Raw genomic sequence first — 20,010 nt, 5'->3', positions numbered from 1 at the left:
AAATCAAATCAAATCAAATCAAGGGGTTGTGAAAAAAATCACAACACACTTTTCTATACACTAAAGTCTCATTTTGTATAAACACGCTTCAAAATGTAGACATTTGGGCTTCCCTGGTGGCGCAGTGGTTGGGAGTCTGCCTGCCAATGCAGGGGACACGGGTTCGTGCCCCGGTCCGGGAAGATCCCACATGCCGCGGAGCAACTGGGCCCGTGTGCCACAACTACTGAGCCTGCGCTCTAGAGAGCCTGTGAGCCACAACTGTTGAAGCCCGTGCGCCTGGAGCCCATGCTCTGCAACAAGAGAGGCCACCGCAGTGAGAAGCCCGAGCACTGCAGTGAGGAGTGGCCTCCGCTCGCCGCAACTAGAGAAAGCCTGCGTGAAGCAACAAAGACCCAGTGCAGCCAAAAATAAATAAAATAAATTTATAAAAAAACCCAAAAACATATATACATATAAATTTAACAAACTATATGTGTGTACACATGCATTATATATACATTAAAAAAAATGTGGACATTTATGTGAACTCGTATTATCTGTGACTACTTTCTTTGTAGGATAATAACTGCTGTACATATTTTTACTAGGTATAAATTTACTTTTTATAATATTTATCTGACTATAACTATACACTAAGTTCATTAATATTCAGGGAGTTTTGCTACTAAAATACCAGGATTTACACTTCAGAACCAACAAACTTTTAGAACACAATCTGTAAGTTGGAGAGGTGCTGCCATTAAATGCTGTGTGTCTTATCAATTACCTATAAGGAATACTCTGAATTCTGATAAATACAATCATAATAAGGTAAAACACCCACTGGGTGGATTAATTTTAAATACTGATGATGAACTACTCTTGAATCTCATTACCTATTTCTCTAATACAAAAATCTTGTGTCTCTCATTTTGGATAAAATGGGTGATGAAAAAGAATTCTTTCTTATTACAATGACAAAGTATTTTCTCTTCACAGACCACACCAGAGCTTGACCTGATGTTTCAGAAACAAAAGACAAAACAAACAGTAACAATAACACTTCTTACATTAGGGACTGGAGTGGGATTGCAGTTTTATCCTTGAAACTACACAAACACTTCATGAAAACCAGAGTTTAACTTTTGTTGTTAATGGTTCTTTGGATTTATGCAAATAAAGAACATTTCCCTACTATCAGTCAATCTGCCTTTAAGCATTTGTTCTTAACACAGTTCTTACATTTAACTAACAAAAGCGGTGTTTTGATTTACACATTCAGCTATCTCCAGATTAGGTATTTTTACTGATGTCAAAATAAAACTTAAAGGAAATTAAAGAAGGAGAACACACTGCAAAGATGCCCCTGTGGGGTCAATTAGCACCTATTAATATTTATATAATCCATCACCTAATGCCAAATCAATCTTTCTAAAACATCCTTTGTCCATCAGTTCCATGTTCAATAACCTCTCCATAGATATTAAATAAAACCTAACTCTTTAGCTCTGTATTTAAGACAGCCATTAATATAATTTGTCTTCTCTATTAGTATAAGAAAACAATTTCAAACCTTTTACCTTGTATTCTTCCTTTCTTCACCCTACCAGTTCAAATACTATTTCCCCTACCACACACAGCTTCACTATTGAATTTATTGGCCACTATGCTACCTTTTCTTTAACGTCATAGCCCATTCACCTCTCTTCTTTTCATGATTTTCATGACTGCTAATAATACTTAAATTCTGTAGAACCCTTTCTTCTTCATAAAAAACATGTGTACCTATAACACACAAACACACAGACACATACAATACTTATACATTTAAAAAAACATCATTGGTCTTCTTTAACCAGTAAGGTAACAGAGAATGCAGTTAGCTTGAAAATAGCTAGTTAATTGGGACCAGAATTAGAGCCAGCAACTCAGTTCAGCACATCTGTGAGTGTACCGTGACCCAGGTATCAACACCACTCCCTCTTCTACCCCAGACCCCAAAAAGCAGAGCCATGACCTGGCCTCTATGCCAAGGGGCGGGGGGTGGAGTTAAACTTTGGAGTGCCTTTCTGAGAATTTTTGTTTCTGTCTAGGGCCTAAAACCAGGCAGAGCTATTCCTCCCCTTCACAGTGCCCTCCTCTGTGTGGAGTCAACCAAATGTCCTAAAGGGCACCAAGGCTCATGACTACAGTGTCAACCTGGGGTCCCATAACCAGGCCCACTTCCAGGTGAGTGGTCTGGTTAGTGAACTGCTCCTGCTGGCTGATGTGATATATCTCCTTCAAGGGGTATATGAGATTAAACTACCAGAATGGTGCTGACTCACTAATCTGGGGGGACTTCTCACAGTCCCATAGATAGAGGCCTCTATGAAAACATTTTCTCGTTACCCACTCACCCTAGGGGTGGCCTTCCTTCTGTGGGTAAGAAGAAGAATGAGAAGAGCTTGCAACAGTGCAGAGAATAGTTTAATACTGTACATTTGTAGTGGATTTTAGAATTCATAAAATATGATCCTCATAAGAACTTAAGTAATTCATTCGATAAATATTTATCCAGGGTCTTCTGTTGTGGCACTGAATTAGTTGCTGAGGATTCGCAGACTTACAAGGTAAGTGGTATCCATGATGTCTTGAGGCTTGCAGTCTAGTTGTGTAGACAAAAATTGAACTAATTATAGAAATAATCATCATGTAAACATCGCAATAAGGTTGACTCGAGAACTCCCCCAACCCCTCAGTTAGAGGACCACCTCACCTAGTCTGTATGGTAGATATGGCCATAAGATAATTAAATTATTTAAATTTACAGCTGATTGAATTGAATTTGACAAAGTTAAATTAACCTTGGTCAAGGTCACATAGTGTGTAGATGACAGAATTAACACGTGTAATAGGATTTACGTTCGGCCTGTTCTTTTTACTATCAGTAATTTCTTAGACCAAAAAATACTGAATCCTACCCGATTTAAAGGAGTTCATTCTTATTGAAAAAAGCATTTGTGTGTTTGCAGGAATTTCAAACGTTGCTATTACATAAGGTAGTTTTTAAAGACATAAAAGTCACCATCAATGAACAGCCCAACTGTATTATTGACTATAAATTTAATAGCTATGGTAACTATAAGTAAATATGATCACTTTTAATTGATCTAACCAAAGGTATGTCCTTATATGTTCTCAGTATCATGCAGGGAAATAAAACAGTCTGCTGGAACAGAAAGTGACTGGGTGGCCAGAGCAACCTCGCTGAGAAGGTGAGAAAGAAAAGAAGGACCCAGACTCAGAGATCCAGGGATGGGCATTTCAATAAGCGAGTACAGTTAGTCTGAGTCATGGAAAATAAAGTATATGTTACTGGAAATTAAGAAAAGGCCAGATCATGTGTGGCATTTGTAGGCCGAGGCAAGAATTTGGATTTTATTTTAAAAGCTATGGCAAGACTGTGATCAGTTCTAAGCAGAGAAGTGACATGATGTGACTTAAATTTTTAAAAGATTGTTCAGATCAAGTGGGCATGTGGAATAGAAATAAAAGTTGGTCCAACTGGAAACGATACTTAAGAATCCTCTAAAGGAAGTCAGAAGGTATAGGAGGAAAAAAAAAAAAAACTGACCACAGTTCGATGCCATAATAATCAGCACAATCAAAAAGATTTGTGATAAACAGAAGAACCAGGGTGAGAAGAAATATTCTGACAAGGAAGGAAAAGAGTCATACATGGATAACCTGATGCAATGTCATAATCTGGATTCATGTGCAGGCAAATGTAGAATTAAGAGAGAGAAACCTAATCATTGTCATAAACCCAGAGGCATTCTGTGTTCAGAATTTCTGATTCAGCATTCTGTAGTCACTGGCTTCCCCATCTGTAAAACTCTATATACCTGGAGCCTTTTTAGGGAACCACCACACACTTTGGGTGATAGCAACATTTTGCTGAGAAGAAGGGCTTTAGATACAGGCCATATGAGTATGAGCAACTGATTCAGCATCACTTATCCATGATCTTCTCATTAGTAAAATGGGGTCATCCATAGCATCTACCTCCTAGGTTGCTCCTAGGGTTGCTATAGGCAGAAAAAAGATAATCCATATAAAGTGCTAAGCACAGGACTTGAAACACATGAAATTACAATTAGCTATTATTAATATCATTACTTATATGTCAGATTAAATTTATAAAATCTATGGTTATTAAAATAAATTAATGTTTCTTATATTTTGGTTGGCATATAATTGATGTATACCTCATTAACTGGTATTATCTAAGATTAATGATATATTCATGTAATCATGCCCTATATTTCCTTTATCTCTGTGCTTTTGCCTATCTTTATTTTCTTTGTTGACTTGATGAATAAAGAAAAGTATCACAATCTCTACTCCTTTTTGCCTGCCTCCCTCACTGGTACCCTCCTGAGGCAACCAGTTTAAACAGCCTGGTTATATGTCTGTTCTCATATCCCTCCATGCTCATATTAACCTATACACCTATTATGGATGGGGGTAGTGTTTAGAAAGTGGGGTGTGCACTATACAAATGACTCTGACTTAACAGTGCATTGTGGACATTCTGCCACATTAATAGATTCAGATCTAACTCACTCTTATCAAAGACTGAAAAATATTTCATAACATGAATATACCATATCATCTTCAAGCATTCTTCTATTGATGGACATTTGGACGGATTATAGCTTTGTTTTTTTATTTGTTTTTATCTCTTACAACTATTATTATAGTAAACAAACACAGCATGGACTTAGAGGGTTACAACTGATAGGCTCAATGCATCAAAATCAGAATGCTAAATCAAATGCTGCTTTCTACTTTATATTTTTCATTGTACAGGGATGTAGTATAGGTACATTGAACTGAATTATGACAAAATGGACTTAGGTTTTCAGTCTTCACTAGCACTCTTATAGAAAGAAATGTTTGCTTTATTTTAAAGGAGGTATTTACTCCCTTTTTGTTTGTGTCTCCCTTTCGGTTTCATCAGATCTAAACAAGTGAAGGATATTAATAAGTTGCTGAGTTCTTTCCTATAAAGCATTTCCTTTGGTCTCTCTCTCCACTAAGGATTCTCTATTGCAGACGTCCAAGTTCTATGGGTCATTGAGAATACCCGATGAAACAGGTATTAACTACTTGACATATCTAGCACTGTGTGTTTGTGCACGTACACATAGTACACATATGCATGTGTGCATTCTATGTGTATAAAAAAACATGTATATCATTTATCCCTTGACTAAACTTTTCTCACTGAAGGTTGTATAGGAGAACAAAGTGAATACAAATTGTTCATTGCTAAAAATGAAGGAAATATTAGTACTATAATGGGCATACTCTTCATTATGTCTTACAATAAAATATTTTTCCCGGGGAAGCTGTCATTAAAGTTATATGGGAAAGAAAAGGAAAAACAAGATTCACTCTGCAAATTTTCGATTTTAGCACTACTTTTCAAAAACACGTCAGTTGTATAAACTGGAGATTGCTTGGACAACAATCTATACCTGGAGCCCAAGGAGGTTTTGACAGAATTTGAAGGTCTACTCAAGACTTCATGGTGCGTATTGGAGAATTTATTCTAAGAAATGGGTCTTCTTTTCAGTGGTTGTTAAGTTGACTACCACAGAGGTCACCTCTTAGATGTCAATTTAATGCATCTTGATGTGTTACCATCCCTGTTATGAACACCTGTGTGTGAACATCAGTGTTCCTGTTGGCCTAAGTGCCTCAGGACTACACAATATGGGCATGACTCTAAGGCAGGAGCTGGCAAACTATGACCCAAGGGCCAAATCTAGCCCATGGCCTGTTTTTTTAAAGTCTTCAAGAAAAATTTTTTTTTCATTTGTAAAATGTTGCAATTAAAGAAAAAAAGAACATGTGACATGTGGCCTACAGAATCTAAAATACTTACCCTCTATCCCTTATAGAAAATGTTTGCTGACCTTTGCTTTAAGGTAATGTTTAAATATTTTTTTCATTAAAAAAAAAATCTCCTAACTTGTTATTTGTTACAGCTTTTGCCTCTTTGGGGAGTAAAAAGTGCACTCTTTCTCAATTTGACTCAAAGGTGAAAAAGGACACAGTGCTTTACTATGCTGAGTTGCATTTGCTGAAACACACACACACACACACACACACACACACACACACACACACACAGTCTTGAAGGAAAGACTGCTTAAAAAGGGAAACGCGTAATGTAGATTCACTTTGACTATAAATGTTATTAATCTCCTTTTGCCTGCTTCCCATCAACAAAGAAGGGATAGTTATTATCTTCCCCAACTATCTCACAGGAATGTTAAAACTGAGATGAAAAGAGATCTGAGCACTAGATGCTATACTGATCCCCAGCATTGCTATGATAATATATTACTTAAGAGATTATTAATGAAAAATTATCCCACAAAAATAACTATCCTAGGAGACAGTTTGGAGGTGGCAGTGTCACCTTGCTATGTACTTTGGAGTATGTTTTCATATCTGAAGGCTCTAACTATTTTCTCCTTCCTCCTTTAAGTCTCTATAGAGGTAAACTCCATTTCCTGTGCCATTGATTACTAGTAGGTACCTTGCTTAATGAGATGTCTCATGGTTCAAAAATGAGTCATCATGGTGATAAACTTGATAAAAATGATGCCGTGGACACACAGAGCAGACATGCAAGGGAAATCCAGAATTCTATGATTTTAAAGCTAAAAGGACATTATCATCGCTTACCTAGTTCCCTTATTATGGCTTATCTGGTTCCTTTATTCCTATAAACAGACACTGAGAGATGAAATGGCTTGCCCTTATAATAGAACCAGGATTAGGTCTTAGGGCTCTTGAGTTCTCATCCAGTATTTTTTGCAATAAAAAAGAAAAAGGAAATAGGAAGAAAAAATTAAACATGGAGCATGGAAAACAAGAAAATGAAAGAAAATGGAATATGTAAGTACATATTTTAAAGTATGTAGAAAATGACATATAGGATCTCTATGTGAGGAGAAATAGGAAGGAAGACTCAAAGTGGGTGGCAAACTGGCAACGTAATTTCTTATTCACCAATGCCAGGATTATCTCAGTGAACTTGGGCCAAACTGCCATGACAATAATTAGCTCCAGTACTCTGACAGATCATTATGAAAACATTAGCAGGGCATTAGTGAGAACTACCCATTTTTCACACATTGATTACATGCCACAGTTGGCTCGTTAGTGTACTGGTGCCTAAGAGCTGCGCTCTAACTAGCACTTTCCTCCTTCATCTGAGATCTAAACCCGCTAACCTCAAAATAAGCCATGCAAAGGGACTTTGTCAAATAAATACAAATCCATTTCACTTGTTTAGGAAGAAACTCATTAATCAAACCAGAGAATTATTTGACCCATCTCTGCTCAGCAATGCACAGTAATCCACCAACTTCCCCTTTAAGATGACCCATCACACGTTTTAAGATGACCCATCATGCATTTTAAGGACAAAACCCAGCAGCACCATCCTCCATATTTTCTCTGCTTACTTCCTAGGCTGCTGCTGCTATCTCAGGTCTCAACTCAGGAAGAGGTTGCCTCTCACTTTATTGTCTTTAGTCCAAGGTATATTCCTATATTTCATCCATCTCAGTCATCAACTGCCTTGGCCTATGGAACCACTAAATCCGTTGTCCTCAGCAGTCTGTACATTAGAATCACCCGGAAAGATTTCAAGGAAATGCTGACGTCTGGTCCACATCCCATCCCAAATGACTCAGAATTTCTGGAAGTGGGACCTGGGCATCTGTATTTGCTTACTTGTGTTAAGCTCACAAGATAAGTCTGATGCACAGTGGGGGTTGGGAGTGACTGCATTTTCAAATATATATTTAGATTCATTAACCTGGAGTACTGGGTGATGTGGGATATACAGAGGGATAAAGTTAACAAATCAGTTGGCTTATTCCCACTATTGGTGAAAGATGGTGCATTGTTCTCAGTATATGTGAACAGTCTAAAATACCTAAGCAGAGAATAAGTAACGTTGAGGGGGCATTTTGTGATTTTTTTTTTACCCTTTTCTTGCATAACACCACCTGTCCACCCACAGAGAAAACACATTTAATTTTGAGTCATATATTTTAGAAGGTGCAATTCTCTCACACAATTTTATAAGTGATTACCTTTTGCTAATTTGAAGAAGCCCAGCATGCATACCCAGGGCAAAGCTCCCTCCCCCTCCCTTTCCCTGCCTTCACTTTCAAAAGCATATGTCAAAATAACACTGACTAGAATATGTGAAATGAATTATTGAGATGCTTGGAGCTAAGCAGTCTCCGAGGCTGGTCGGATTATAGGACAAGCAGGGGTGTGTGTAAGTCACTGAGCTGTACTCAGTCATGGGGTCGGAATCTGGATCCTTTTATTTCCACAGGAAACTCAAGAAGGAGGAATAATACAAGACAAAACCAAAGAGAAAGATGGTGAGGAGGAAGTACTCTGTTTATATGTCTCTCTCTCTTTCTTGCTCGCTCCACCTCTCTCTCTCTCTCTCTTTCTCTCTCTCTCTCTCTCTCTCTCTCTCTCTCTCTCTCTCTCTCTCTCTCTCTCTCTCTCTCTCTCTCTCTCCATCTGTCTGAAAAGCAAGATTGAAATTAGGCAGAATTGAAATGAGCTGCACAACTTTGGCCAAGATATTTCCCATCTTCTGGATTCAGTTTCCGTATCTGCCACATGAGAAAACTGATTAAAATTCTTTTGATTCTCAGCAAGCAGTCAAGTGTTAAGATTCTAGGAGAAATTTTCTTAGAGCCCCAAATAGTAGGGGACACATAAGCTGCCTTCAGCAATGTAAGGTAGACCTTTGCCATTAAAGGATTTATTTTTATAGTCCTCACTACTTGAGAGAACTCTTAAAGGTGCAAGGAATATAATACAATGTGAGCTGGCCAAGGCCAAGTTGAATCTCAAGTCCAAAGAGGCTGTGCTGTAGGCAAGCTTTAAGCCGATCCAGCCTGTGCAACAGTGGGGTGTTCCTGTTCTGTACTCATCTTTGCAAACCTAAGGATTCACAAGGATCTCAGGCTATGTGTCTCGTGATTATTAAGAGACTCTTGTAAGTCTCCCTGCATTTTAGAAATGCCTTTACTTGATATGGCTGTGCCTATTTTAAGAGATCATCCCTCTCCAATTATCATGTGGGGACACTGAATGGAGCAAGTAATTTAAAAGATAATGAATGCCTTGGGAACTGTTTGGGGTGTGCATTGGCTTACTAGGGCTGCTATAACAAACAGACTATTTAACTTTTTTAAAGAAATTCTTCTTAAACTACAGAAATTTTCTTTCTCACAGTTCTGGAGGCTAAAAGTCTGAGATCAAGGTACTGGCAGGGTTGGTTCCTCTGAGGGCTGTGAGGGAAGCATCTGTTCCAGGTGTCTCTCCTTGGCTTGTGGATGGCTATCTTCTCCCTATGTCTTCATAACATCCTCCCTCTGTAACCAAATTTCCTCTGCTTATAAGGATAACATTCATATGGATTAGGACCTATCCTAATGACAATATTTTAACTTGATTACTTCTATAACCTATCTCCAAATAAAGTCACATTCTGAAGCACTGTTCTGTTTTTTATTATTGGGGGGACACAATTTAGCCCATAACAACAAATGTTTTATATAAACAAAGAAAGTCTTAGCAGTCAGTGATTTTAGTCAGCATGTGTACATTGATCTTATTGAAATGTGAATTAAAGAAATCAAGCAAGGAATATTTATTATTATTGATATTAATACTAATACTATTACAAATAGATACAAATTACTGAGTACTTACCACAGGATTACCTTACATGTATTATTTTATTTAATCCTCAAAAGAATTTTGTTAAATTCTTAATATTATTCTCCTCATTTTACAGATAAGTAAACTAACTCAGAGAGAGGCCCAGAGTCACATGGTTAGTAAAGCAGTAGAGGCAGGTTTATAATCCAGGTCTGTTTGAACACCCTAAAGCCCCTAGCACACCATAAGTGTCAATGACACAGTAGTTAGTGTGGCACAGTGGTTAAGACAGTAAAAGGAGTATCTCCAATAAGTCTTATACTTAGCTATAGAGTTAATTTCCCTGAAGTTCTGTTCTAAAAAAAAAAAAAAGACATCTTCATGATTTTCCATCTCTTTTTTTTTTTTTTTTGAGAAGTTATATAGCTTGCTCAAATCCACAGTATGCAAATTCAGGTTTCTCTGACTTTGAAGCCCAAGATCTTGCCATAAAGCCCTACCTTTTTTTTTTTTTTTTTTGTGGTATATGGGCCTCTCACTGTTGTGGCCTCTCCCATTGCGGAGCACAGGCTCCGGACACGCAGGCTCAGCGGCCAAGGCTCATGGGCCCAGCCGCTCCGCGGCATGTGGGATCTTCCCGGACCGGGGCACGAACCTGTGTCCCCGGCATCAGCAGGCGGACTCCCAACCACTGCACCACCAGGGAAGCCCCTCTTACTTCCTAAGTTCAACTGTCTTGAGCAGACATTCAAGGTAACCCACCATCTGGCTATAATTTACATTGCCACTCTTAAATGCCCACTAACCCTCCACAGTATTCCAGTACAGTCATATGCCATGTATTCTTTTTCATTTAATCTAAAATGCCATCTTCCATCCTGGAGCCTCCAGCTAATGTGATCAGAGAAGTCTTAATGGGAGAAGTAACATTTACTCTGGATCCTGAAGGCTGACTAGAATTTTGACAGGTGGAAGCTAAACCTTTGGAGGAAGGAAGTAAACATCTGAGAAGAATAGGTATGAAAAAGAGGATGTCATAGCAGAACAAATTTTGCAGAAGCATCAAGAAAACAAGTCAGGCCACCTGACTAAGAAATTAAGAAAGTCATTAGGAAGATGCATACACTGACTCTGTTTTTTCAGAATTTCAAGTAATCTTTTGGTCAATTCACTGAAGGTAGAGGTAACGGGACAGATGTTGAGTATTTCTTCATTTAGCATTTGATTCTCAATTACTCTACCCATTTTACATCTCTGGACAACTTACGCCAGCAGCCGTCTCCATTGCCCAAAAGGCACATTACTTTGCAATTGGCTGGATCTAACAAAAGGACTTTTCGACTTTTGCAAATCTTTTTTAAAACGAAAATAAGGGCTCTTTTACTAGATGCCAACAGAGGGCTCTGGAGGAGAGAAGGCAGATAGAATATATATACATATTACATATATGACACCTTTTTACCTCTCTTACAAAGTGGTGGCCCAGCAATCCGGGAAAGGTTTCAATTTTCAGCATCACTGCCTTCTTTCTCTGTTCCTGATCTCCAATAAACAAAGGAAAGAGACGAACGCATACACAATTTTCTTTTGAAGATGATGCCAAAATGATTTGGCAAAAGACAACTGCAGGTCTTTCACCAGCTCTAATGTCCATTGGGACCACAGTTCTGAAAGTCTGGAGCACAAGCACATTTGAAGGTAAATCAAGGCTGACAGCAGTTATCTTTTAAAAAAGAATAATAATAAGCCTAAAAGAAAACACATTGAGATGAAGAAACAGGAGGCCACACCAGAGAAAGAAGAGGTGCTCTTGTAAATTTCCAGTAGAAGGTTGCTAGGCAACAGTCAGAGGAACCAGTCAAGGGACCCAAGTTCTAAGTGCAGATGTTACAGTCCAGTCTTGCAGAGATGGGGAAGAGATTTTCAACAGTCAAACAAGATGCTGAGACTTCTCTCCTGACCTCAGGCCAAGACAATCTGCTTTTTAACTGGAAACAACTGTAATCCATTCTGCGAACAGATGGCATAGAAGAGAAAATTCAAACACAGGCTCTCTAGTATCTATTCCAAAAGCTAGCCAACTTCCAGCTGTGGTAGGATAGGCAAGGGAAGATAAAGGTCCTAGTGGGTGGGGAAGAGTTGTGTAAAGAGCAGAAAAGATACTTTCTAACAGTGAAGGATGACACGCCGAGAGGCCTGCTTTCGTTACAGTGATGCTGGATAAATTCACATTGTAATCACTTTTATATCAATTATACTTCATAACTCTTCTAGATCATCCATGATTTCTGTCTTTAAAACAGGCCTGTGTCTTCTCCAATTTCTACATTCTTTGTCCTTCTGAATATAACAAAACACTGTTCGTTATTATTTATTTTTCATTTTTTTCTTCACATTAAACTACTGAAAGCCAGAAACTGCATTGCTAAAGTTTGGTCATATGATTTACAAATGCATGACACGGTCACAGGAAAAGACTGAGCAAGAGGAGACCTTTCTCTTGACACAGTCAGGGAGCAAACACACAAGCAAGAGTGAATGTCCATGTCCATGAAATGTGCAGTGGTGGAACAGTATCAACTTTGCAAGTGATCTTAATATATATTCTGTGTTGATGTTCTCTACTGACTTTTCAACCTAGAAAGTGTTGATCGTCAACACAAGTACTACAAACTCTATTGAGAATTTGATTAAAGTGCTAAAAAAGGAATTTTAGGCACAATATAAACTCTAATCACTAAGAGAAGCGTGTGGAGGTTTTGACCCAAGCAGTCCCACAGTTGATTATTACTGCTGTATCCTGCCTAAACAAAAGGTGAAACTTTTAACTGAAACCCGCAGGGGAAGCGGGTTCGTGCCCCAGTCCGGGAAGATCCCACATGCTGTGGAGCGGCTGGGCCCGTGAGCCATGGCCACTGAGCCTGCGCGTTCGGAGCCTGTGCTCCACAACGGGAGAGGCCACAACAGTGAGAGGCCCGCGTACCACGAAAAATAAATAAATAAAAATAAATAAATAAAAAATAAACAGACCAGTGGAGATCTTCAAGATGGCGGAGGAGAAAGACGTGGAGATCACCTTCCTCCCCACAAATACATCAAAAATACATCTACATGTGGAACAACTCCTACAGAACACCTACTGAACGCTGGCAGAAGACCTCAGACTTCCCAAAAGGCAAGAAACTGCCCACATACCTGGGTAGGGAAAAAGATGAAAGAAAAAACAGAGACAAAAGAATAGGGACGGGACCCACACCAGTGGGAGGGACCCGTGAAGGAGGAAAGGTTTTCACACACTAGGAAGCCCCTTCGCGGGCGTAGACTGCGGGTGGCAGAGGGGAAAGCTTCGGAGCCACGGAGGACAGCACAGCAACAGGGGTGCGGAGGGCAAAGCGGAGAGATTCCCGCACAGAGGGTCAGGGCCGACCGGCACTCACCAGCCCGAGAGGCTTGTCTGCTCACCCGCCGGGGCGGGCGGGGCTGGGAGTTGAGGCCTGGGCTTCGGTCGGAGCGCCAGGAGAGGACTGGGGTTGGCGGGGTGAACACAGCCTGAAGGGGGCAAGTGCACCACAGTTAGCAGGGAGTGTGTCAGGGAAAAAGTCTGGACCTGCCAAAGAGGCAAGAGACCATTGTTTCAGGGTGCACAAGGAGAGGGAATTCCTTCCCCATGTACCCACAGAAGGCAGAGCACCACCTAAGCGAGCTCCAGAGATGGGCAGGAGTCATGGCTATCAGCTCAGATCCCAAAGATGGGCATAAAACACTAATGCTGCTGCTGCCACCACCAAGAATCCTGTGTGCAAGCGCAGATCACTATCCTCACCCCCACCCCTGGGAGACTGTGCAGCCCACCACTGCCAGGATCCCGTGATCCAGGGACAACTTTCCTGAGAGAACACATGGCCCGCCTCAGGCTGTTACAATGTCATGTTGGCCTCTGCTGCTGCAGGCTTGCTGCACATCCCAATTAAGACTTCCATACCCCTCCCTCTCCCTGGCCTGAGTGAGCAAGAGAGCCCTGATCAGCCGCTGCTTTAAAACCCTCCTGTCTGGGAGGGGAACAGATGCCTGAGGGCAGCCTACACTCAGAGGCGGGTCCAAAACCAAAGCTGAACCCCAGGAACTGGGTGAACAAAGAAGAGAAGGGGAAATTTCTCTGTGCAGCCTCAGGAGCAGTGGATTAAATCCCCACAATCAACTTGATGAACCCTGCATCTGTGGAATACCTGAATAGACAATGAATGTTCCCAAAATTAAGGCGGTGGACTTTGGGAGGAACTGTAGACTCAGGGTTTGCTTTCTGCGACTGATATGTTTCTGATTTTTATGTTTATATTAGTACAGTTTTTAGTGCTTGTTATCATTGGTGGATTTGTTTACAGGTTTAGTTGCTCTCTTCTTTTTTCAATTTTTAAATTTTCTATATATATTTTTTACCTTATTATTTATTTAATTTTATTATTATTATTATTTTCCTTTTTTTCTTCCTTTTCTTCTGAGCCATGTGGCTGGCAGGATCTTGGTTGTGTGGCTGGGTATCAGGCCTGAGCCTACAAGGTGGGAGAGCCGAGTCCAGGAAACTGAAGGACCAGAGAAATCCTGGCCCCACGTAATATGAATCAGCGAGAGCTCTCCCACAGATCTCCATCTCAACACTAAGACCCAGATCCACCCAACAGCCAGCAAGCTCCAGGGCTAGACTCCCCAGGCCAAACAACTGGCAAGACAGGAACAAATCCCACCTATTAGCAGAGAGGCTGCCTAAAGTTATATTAAATTCACAGACACCACGAAACACACCACCAGATGTGGCCCTGACCACCAGAAAGACAAGATCCAGCCCTAACTACCAGAATATAGGCACGAGTCCCATCCACCAGGAAGGCTACACAAGTGACTGAAACAACCTCACCCACTAGGGACAGACACCAAAAACAATGGGAACTACAAACCTGAAGCCTGTGAAAAGGAGACCCCCAACACAGTAAGTGAAGCAAAATGAGAAGACAGAGAAACACACAGCAGATGAAGGAGCAAGGTAAAAACCCACCAGATGAAATAAATAAAGAGGAAATAGGCAGTCTACCTGAAAAAGAACTCAGAATAATGATAGTAAAGATGATCCAAAACCTTGGAAATAGAATGGAAGAAATACAAGAAATGCTTAACAAGGACCTAGAAGAAATAAAGAGCAAACAAACAATCATGAACAACACAATAAATGAAATTAAATTCTCTAGAAGGGATCAATAGCAGAAAAACGGAGGCAGAAGAACGGATATCTGACATGGAAGATAAAATAGTGGAAATAACTACTGCAGAACAGAATAAAGAAAAAAGAATGAAAAGAACTGAGGACAGCCTCAGAGACCTCTGGGACTACATTAAATACACCAACATTCGAATTACAGGGGTCTCAGAAGAAGAGATAAAGAAAGGGTCTGAGAAAATATTTGAAGAGATTATAGTCAAAAACTTCCCAAATATAGGAAACGAAATAGTCAAGTCCAGGAAGCACAAAGATTCCCATACAGTATAAAAACAAGAAGAAACACGCCAAGACACATATTAATCAAACTATCAAAAATTAAATACAAAGAAAAACTATTAAAGGCAGCAAGGGAAAAGCAACAAATAACATACAAGGAATCCCCATAAGGCTAACAGCTTATCTTTCAGCAGAAACTCTGCAAGCCAGAAGGGAGTGGCAGGAAATATTTAAAGTGCTGAAAGGTAACAACCTACAACCAACATTACTTTACCCAGCAAGGATCTCATTCAGACTTGACAGAGAAATTAAAATCTTTACAGACAAGCAAAAGGTAAGAAAATTCAGAACCACTAAACCAGCTTTACAACAAACACTAAAGGAACTTCTCTAGGCAGGAAACAAAAAGAAGGAAAAGACCTACAATAACAAAGCCAAAACAATTAAGAAAACGGTAATAGGAACATACATATAGATAATTACCTTAAACATAAATGGATTAACCAAAAGACATAGACTGGCTGAATGGATACAAAAACAAGACCTGTATATATGCTGTCTACAAGAGACCCACTTCAGACCTAGGCACACATACAGACTGAAACTGAGGGGATTGAAAAGAGATAATCCATGCAAATGGAAATCAAAAGAAAGCTGGAGTAGCAATTCCCGTATCAGACAAAACAGACTTTAAAATAAAGACTATTACAAGACACAAAGAAGGACACTACATAATGATCAAGGGATCGATCCAAGAAGAAGATACAACAATTGTAAATATTTATGCACCCAACATAGGAGCACCTCAATACATAAGGCAAATACTAATAGCCATAAAAGGGGAAATCAACAGTAACACATTCATAGTAGGGGACTTTAACACCCCACTTTCACCAATGGACAGATCATCCAAAATGAAAATAAATAAGGAAACACAAGCTTTAAATGATACATTAAACAAGATGGACTTAATTAATATTTATAGGACATTCCATCCAAAAACAACAGAATACACATTTTTCTCAAGTGCTCATGGAACATTCTCCAGGATAGATCGTATCTTGGGTCACAAATCAAGCCTTGGTAAATTTAAGAAAATTGAAATTGTATCAAGTATCTTTTCCGACCACAACGCTATGAGACTAGATATCAATTACAGGAAAAGATCTGTAAAAAATACAAACACATGGAGGCTAAACAATACACTACTTAATAACCAAGTGATCACTGAAGAAATCAAAGAGGAAATCAAAAAGTACCTAGAAACAAATGACAGTGGAGACACGAGGACCCAAAATCTATGGGATGCAGCAAAAGCAGTTCTAAGAGGGAAGTTTATAGCAATACAATCCTACTTCAAGAAACAAGAAATATCTCAAGTAAACAACCTAACATTACACCTAAAGCAATTAGAGAAAAAAGAACTAAAGAAACCCCAAAGTTAGCAGAAGGAAAGAAATCGTAAAGATCAGATCAGAAATACATGAAAAAGAAATGAAGCAAACAATAGCAAAGATCAATAAAACTAAAATCTGTTTTTTTGAGAAGATAAACAAAATTGATAAACCATTAGCCAGACTCATCAACAAAAAAAAGGGAGAAAACTCAAGTCAACAGAAATACAAATGAAAAAGGAGAAATAACAACTGACACTGCAGAAATACAAGGATCATGAGAGATTACTACAAGCCACTATATGCCAATAAAATGGACAACCTGGAAGAAATGGATAAATTCTTAGAAAAGCACAACCTTCTAAGACTGAACCAGGAAGAAATAGAAAATATGAAAAGACCAATCTCAAGCACTGAAATTGAAACTGTGATTAAAAATCTTCCAACAAACTAAAGCCCAAGACCAGATGGCTTCACAGGCGAATTATATCAAACATTTAGAGAAGAGCTAACACCTATCCTTCTCAAGCTCCTCCAAATTATAGCACAGGAGGAACACTCCCAAACTCATTCTATGAGGCCACCATCACCCTGATACAAAAACCAGACAAAGATGTCACAAAAAAAGAAAACTACAGGGCTATATCACTGATGAACATAGATGCAAAATTCTCAACATAATACTAGCAAACAGAATTCAACAGCAAATTCAAAAGATCATACACCATAATAAAGTGGGGTTTATCCTAGGAATACAAGGATTCTTCAATATACACTAAACAATCAATGTGATATACCATATTAACAAACTGAAGGATAAACACTATATGATCATCTCAACAGATTCAGAAAAATATTTTGACCAAATTCAACACCCACTTATGATAAAAACTATCCAGAAAGTAGGCATAGAGGGAATCTACCTCAACATAATAAAGGCCGTATATGACAAACCCACAGCCAACATTGTTCTCAATGGTGAAAAACTGAAAACATTTCCTCTAAGATCAGGAACAAGACAAGGTTATTCACTCTCATCACTATTATTCAACATAGTTTTGGAAGTTTTAGCCACAGCAATCAGAGAAGAAAAAGAAATAAAAAGAAATAAAAGGATTCCAAATCGGAAAAGAAGTAAAATTATCACTGTTTGCAGATGACATGATACCATATATAGAGATCCTAAAGATGCTACCAGAAAACTACTAGAGCTAATCAATGAATCTGGTAAAGTAGCAGGATACAAAATTAATGCACAGAAATCTCTTCCATTCCTATACACTAATGATGAAAAGTCTGAAAGAGAAGTTAAGGAAACACTCCCATTTACCACTGCAACAAAAAGAATAAAATATCTAGGAATAAACCTACCTAGGGAGACAAAAGACCTGTATCCATAAGACACTGATGAAAGAAATTAAAGACGATACAAGCAGATGGAGAGATATACCATGTTCTTGGATTGGAAGAATCAACATTGTGAAAATGACTGTACTAACCAAAGCAATCTAGAGATTCAATGCAATCCCTATCAAACTACCAATGGCATTTTTCACAGAAGTAGAAAAAAATATTTTACAGTTTGGATGGAAACTCAAAGACCCTGAATAGCCAAAGCAATCCTGAGAAAGAAAATCAGAGCTGCAGGAATCAGGCTCCCTGACTTCGAACTATACTACAAAGCTACAGTAATCAAGACAGTATGGTACTGGCACAAAAACAGAAATATAGATCAATGTACCAGGATAGAAAGCCCAGAGATAAACCCACACACATATGGTCCCTTGCCTTTGACAAAGGGGGCAAGAATATACGATGGAGAAAATACAGCCTCTTCAATAAGTGGTCCTCGAAAACTGCACAGCTACCTGTAAGTGAATGAAATTAGAACATTCCCTAACACCTTTCACAAAAATAAACTCAAAATGGGTTAAAGACCTTAATGTAAGGCCAGACACTATAAAACTCTGAGGAAAACATAGGCAGAACACTCTATGACATAAATCACAGCAAGATCCTTTTTGATCCACCTCCTAGAGAAATGGAAATAAAAACAAAAATAAACAAATGGGACCTAATGAAACTTCAAAGCTTTTGCCTAGCAAAGGAGACCATAAACAAGACCAAAAGACAACCCTCAGAATGGGAGAAAATATTTGCAGATGAAGCAATTGACAAAGGATTAATCTCCAAAATATACAAGCAGCTCATGCAGCTCAATATAGAAAAAACAAACAACCGAATCCAAAAATGGACAGAAGACCTAAATAGACATTTCTCCAAAGAAGATATACAGACTGCCAACAAACACATGAAAGGATGCTCAATGTCACTTATCATTAGAGAAATGCAAATCAAAACGACAATGAGGTATCACCTCACACCGGTCAGAATGGCCATCATCAAAAAATCTACAAAGAATAAATGCTGGAGAGGGTGTGGAGAAAAGGGAAGCTTCTTGCACTGTTGGTGGGAATGTAAATTGATCCAGCCACTATAGAGAACAGTATGGAGGTTCTTTAAAAAACTAAAACTATAACTACCATGTTACCCAGCAGTCCCACTACTGGGCATATACCATGAGAAAACCATAATTCAAAAAGACACATACACCCCGATGTTCATTGCAGCACTATTTACAATAGCCGGGACATGGAAGCAACCTAAGTGTCCATCGACAGATGAATGGATAAAGAAGATGTGGCACATATAGACAATGGAATATTACTCAGCCATAAAATGAAATGAAATTTATTTGTAGTGAGGTGGCTGGACCTAGAGTCTGTCATACAGTGTGATGTAAGTAATAAAAAGAAAAACAAATACCATATGCTAACACATATATATATGGAACCTTAAAAAAAAATGGTTTTGATGAACCCACGGGCAGGACAGGAATAAAGACGCAGACATAGAGAATGCACTTGAGGACCCGGGGAGGGGGAAGGGGAAGCTGTGACGAAGTAAGAGAGTAGCATTGACAGAGATACACTACCACATGTAAGATACATAGCTAGTGGGAAGCAGTTGCATAGCGCAGGGAGTTCAGCTCGGTGCTTTGTGACCACCTAGAGGGGTGGGATAGGGAGGGTGGGAGGGAGGCTCAAGAGGGAGGGGATACCAGGATATAGGTATACATATAGCTGATTCACTTTGTTATACAGCAGTAACTAACACAATATTGTAAAGCAATTATACTCCAATAAAAATGTTTTTAATTAATTAATTAAATAAAATAAACAGACCAAATATCCACTGGTGTGGATTTAATATAGATTTTTACACTACGTGGGAACTTAGATTTGATTACGTCAAAATGATCCTCCAAGTCAAAATTTCCATGTGTCTCCTTCATTCATGTTTTTAATATACATTTAGTTG

General features: G+C 39.0%; 1 protein-coding gene across 1 annotated transcript in view; it reads right to left on the bottom strand.

The window, feature by feature from the left end:
• The window catches only part of LSAMP (limbic system associated membrane protein), a 660,871-nt gene that overhangs the window by 586,926 nt on the left and 53,935 nt on the right, over positions 1 to 20,010 (bottom strand). The window lies entirely within an intron of this gene.

The sequence above is a fragment of the Lipotes vexillifer genome, unplaced genomic scaffold (assembly GCF_000442215.2).
Source record: "Lipotes vexillifer unplaced genomic scaffold, Lipotes_vexillifer_v1.1 scaffold92, whole genome shotgun sequence".
Classification (NCBI taxonomy): domain Eukaryota; kingdom Metazoa; phylum Chordata; class Mammalia; order Artiodactyla; family Lipotidae; genus Lipotes; species Lipotes vexillifer.
Note: the sequence above shows the minus strand (reverse complement) of the source record. Positions and strands in the feature narration are given on the sequence as shown.